The sequence below is a fragment of the Mobula hypostoma genome, chromosome 5, assembly GCF_963921235.1.
Source record: "Mobula hypostoma chromosome 5, sMobHyp1.1, whole genome shotgun sequence".
Taxonomy (NCBI): Eukaryota; Metazoa; Chordata; class Chondrichthyes; order Myliobatiformes; family Myliobatidae; genus Mobula; species Mobula hypostoma.
In genome coordinates this window covers 116,482,715-116,487,511 of record NC_086101.1, presented here as the reverse complement: position 1 = coordinate 116,487,511, position 4,797 = coordinate 116,482,715, and the positions used below count along the sequence as shown (strand labels likewise).

At 45.4% G+C, this 4,797-nt stretch overlaps 1 non-coding gene across 1 annotated transcript; it reads right to left on the bottom strand.

Moving 5' to 3' along the window:
• Positions 1–3,622: 3,622 nt before the first annotated feature.
• Positions 3,623–3,695, bottom strand: trnak-cuu (transfer RNA lysine (anticodon CUU)). The gene has a single exon. It is a non-coding gene; the product is annotated as a tRNA-Lys (tRNA).
• Between the last annotated feature and the right edge of the window lie 1,102 nt (positions 3,696–4,797).

The following is a 4,797-nucleotide window of genomic DNA, read 5'->3' as shown; positions in this document are numbered from 1 at the left end:
CTAGAAGATTCTACAACTCCTTCTCCTTAAGTACATAGCTATATGGTTTCGTTGCACATCTGTATGTTGCACTATTACTGTTCAATGCACAATATTCTTTTTTCTTTCCTCAATGCTTACATTTTGCATTTTAAAGCAGATATTTCTGACTAAGCAACCTTGCAACAATAATTTCCTTCGGTATAAACAAGGTTTTATCTTATCCTAACTTAAACAAAGGGAATCACGTCTATTTTCTGGACTTTTTTTTTTGTTCTTCAAGAGTTGCTGCAAATAAGCGGCTGCCCCGATCATCCAATGGCACAATTAACCGGAATCCACGGTGGTAGTTTTAATCTACTCGAAGTAAAGAAAGTTGCTCTCAACACGGGGATCGAACCTACATCCCTAAGATTAAGTGTCTCATCCGCCACCAATGAAACTAGCTGACGGTGCCAGAGGGCGGCATGGAACGTCGGTGGTCAATAATCAGAATCAGATTGCATATCACCGACGTGCGTCGTGAAATTTTTTAACTTTACGGCAGCAATACAATGAAATATAGGATAAATAAATTTAAAGAATAAAAGGAGTTACATTAAGTACATGACACTATAAGATATAGGAGCAGAAGTAGGCCATTCGGCCCATCAAGTCTGTTCTGCCATTCAATCATAGGCTGATCCAATTCTTCCAGTCATCCCCACTCCCCTGCTTTCACCCCAGACCCTTTGATGCCCCGGCATATACAATACGTCTATTAAATAGTTACGTTAAAATAAGTACTGCAAGATAACAGAAATAAAAAGGCAGTGAGGTAGTTTTCATGGGTTCAATGACCATTTAGCAATCGGATGGCAGAGGGGAAGAAGCTGTTCCTGAATCGCTGAGTGTGTGCCTTCAGGCTTCTGTACCTCCTCCTCGACGGTAACTTTATGAAGAGAGCATGTCCTGGGTGGCGGGGATTCTTAATCATGGTCGATGCATTCTAATACACCGCTTCTTGAAGATGCCTTGGATACTACGGAGGCTGGAAACCATGATAGAGCTGACTAACTTTACAAATTTCTGCAACTTATTTTGATCTTGTGCAGTATCCGACCGCCTCCCCCGCCCCCCTCACCCCCCGCCCTCCCCGTACCAGACAGTGATGCAGCCAGTCAGAATGCTCTTCACGGTATATTTGTAACAGTACGTTTTTAGAAGCTTTCAAGTGTTTTATTTGACAAACAAAATCTCCTCAAACTCCGAATGAAATATACCCGCTATCTTGCCTTCTTTATAGCTGCATCAATATGTTGGGTCCAGGTCAGGTCCTCTGAGATATTGACACCCAGTAACTTGAAATTGCTCACTCTCTCCTCTTCTGATCCGTCTATGAGGATTGGTTTTGCGTTCCCTCGCCTTATCCTTTCTGAAGTCCACAATCAGCCCTTTGGTCTTGCCGACGTTGAGAGCAAGGTTGTTGCAACGACACCACTCGACTAAATGGTTTACGTCGCTCCTGTACGCCCTTTAGTCACCAGCTGAAATTCTGCCAACAATGCTTCTATCATCAGCAAATTTATAGATGCCAGCATTTCGATGCAACGTTCACCGCAGATGCATCTGTGTACAAGTGTTGTGACGACATTGGTCAGACAGCACCGGGAATGTTACGTCCAATTCCCGTTGTCATACCATAGACATTACGTCATTGAACTGTAGAGGGAGCAGAGCGTTCCACGAGGTGTCGCTGTGACTGGAGGATTGAATTACAGGGAGAGTCCGGATGATCTGGAGTCAGGAGGCTGCCGAAATGGAACCCGGAAGAAACAAAAGCGGTCAAACTGCATCTGTGGGGGGTAATTGTACCAATGCTGAGGAATAGAGAGATCTACCAAAAAATGGTGGACACAGACAAAACCCTCCCCACCATTGAGCACATCTACATATAGCGCTGCCACAAGAAATCAGCAAGTATCATCAAGGACCCCACCATGCAGGCCATGCTCTCTTCTCGCTGCCCCCACGCCACCAGGTTCAGGAAGAGTTGTTACCCTGCAAGCAGCAGGCTCCTGATTCTTCGGTAACTATCAGTGTGGATAACTTCACTTACCCCAACACCGAACTGATTCCAAAACCTACAGGCCCACTTTCAAGGACTCCAAGTTCTCAGCGTTGTTTGTTTGTTTGTTTATTTATTCATTCACTCATTCATTCATTCATTCATTCATTTATCTATCTATCTGTTTATTTGCAAAAGTTGTCTTTTTTGCATATTGGTTTTGTGATCATCTTTGGTTATGTACAATTTATGCCCACCTGGACAAGCCAGCGAGCACTGTGAGGGTCATGTTTTTTTGACTTCTCCAGTGCGTTCAACACCATCCAGCCTGCTCGGCTGGGGGAGAACCTGACAGCGCTGCAGGTGGAGGCTTTCCTGGTGTCATGGATTCTCGATTACCAGACTGGCAGACCACAGTACGTGTGCTTGCAACACTGTGTGTCCGACAGAGTGATCAGCAGCACTGGGGCTCCACAGAGGACTGTCTTGTCTCCCTTTCTCTTCACCATTTACACCTCGGACTTCAACTACTGCACAGAGTCTTGTCATCTTCAAAAAATTTCAGATGACTGTGCCATAGTTGGATGCATCAGCAAGGGAGATGAGGTTGAGTACAGGGCTACTGTAGGAAACTTTGTCACATGGTGTGAGCTTAATGTGAAAAAGACTAAGGAGCTGGTGGTAGACCTAAGGAGAGCTAAGGTACCGGTGACCCCTATTTCCATTCAGGGGGTCAGTGTGGACATGGTGGAGGATTACAAATACCTGGGGATACGAACTGACAATAAACTGGACTGATCAAAGAACACGGAGACTGTCTACAAGAAGGGTCAGAACCGTCTCTATTTCCTGATGAGACTGAGGTCCTTTAACATCTTCCGGACGATGCTGAGGATGTTCTACGAGTCTGTGGTGGCCAGTGCTATCATGTTTGCTGTTGTGTGCTGTGGCAGCAGGCTGAGGGTAGCAGACACCAACAGAATCAACAAAATCATTCGCAAGGCCAGTGATGTTGTGGGGATGGAACTGGACACTCTCACGGTGGTGTCTGAAAAGAGGATGCTGTCTAAGTTGCATGTCATCTTGGTCAATGTCTTCTATCCAGTACATAATGTACTGGGTGGGCACAGGAGTACATTCAGCCAGAGACTCATTCCTCCAAGATGAAACACAGAGCGTCATAGGAAATCATTCCCGCCTGTGGCTATCAAACTTTACAACTCCTCCCTTGGAGGGTCAGACACCCTGTGCCGATAGGCTGGTCCTGGACTTATTTCATAATTTTCTGGCATAATTTACATACTACTATTTAACTATTTGTGGTTTTATTATGATTTATTATTCATGGTGCAACTGTAACGAAAACCAATTTACCCCTGGGATCAATAAAGTATGACTATGACTATGACTATCATAAGTTGCATTATATTTCTTTCTTATTTTCCCGTAAATACCTGCAATAAAATGAATCTCGGGAGCATACGGTGACACGTACGTAACGTAGTATCACAATGAAATCACGTTTTGTGATAACCGGTATAAAGAGGTGGGGTGAAGAAACGCTGAGATTTTCCCAGAGGCAGTTAAAGAGAGCATCGCCCAACATGGGGCTCGAACCCACGACCCTGAGATTAAGAGTCTCATGCTCTACCGACTGAGCTAGCCGGGCTCCGAAAGGACCTCACTTCGTTTTCACAAAGTTGGGGGCAAAACGATTAAATACCCTTTGCATATAGTCTACAGCTGACCAAAGCCCATAGATGCGTCGTGGAAACTATATTGACTGGTTGCATCACGGCCTGGTATGGAACCACAAAATTCCCCTGAATGGAAATCCTACAAAAGTTCCTGGTTACAGTCTAGTCCATCACGGGTAAAATCCTACCTCCAGTTGAGCGCACCTGCCCATTCTCTGGGCTTCCCCCCCCCCCGCCCATCCCTCTTTTCCTTCTCCCTGGGCCTCCTGTCCCATGATCCTCTCATATCCCTTTCGCCAATCAACTGTCCAGCTCTGGCTCCATCCCTCCTCCTCCTGTCTTCTCCTATCATTTCGGATCTCACCCTCCCCCTCCAACTTTCAAATCTCTTACTAACTCTTCCTTCAGTTAGTCCTGAAGAAGGGTCTCGGCCCGAAACGTCGACTGTACCTCTTGCTGGAGATGCTGCCTGGCCTGCTGCGTTCACTAGCAACTTCTATCTGTGTTGCTTGAAATTCCAGCATCTGCAGATTTTCTCGTATCCACAACCTATAGATTCAATTTCAGGGACACTTCACCTCATCTTCTCGATATTTATTGCTTGTTTATTATTTTTTCTTTTTTTTTGTATTTGCAAAGTTTGCTGTCTTTTGCACATTGTTTGTTGGTCCGTCTGTGCTGTGTGCGGTTTTTCATTGACTCTGCTGTGTTTCTCTGTATTTACGGTGACTGCCTCAGAAGGCAGTGGGGGCCAATTCTCTGGATGCTTTCAAGAAAGAGTTGGATGGAATTCTTAAAGACAGTCGAGTCAAGGGATATGGAGACAAGACAGGAACGGGGTACTGATTGTGGATGATCAGCCATGATCAGAGTGAACGGCGGTGCTGGCTCGATGGGCCAAATGGCCTACTCCTGCACCTATTGTCTATTGTCTATTGAAACTTTGGAGCCCAACGCTCTAAGGCTCGCTGCACTGGTTCGCAAGGCTCATGACAGAGTGTGAGAGACAAAGTTTGTGTGCCAATGTGAGAAGGTATCGCTAAGTTTCTATATTGGCTCTCTGTGTCTTTGTGG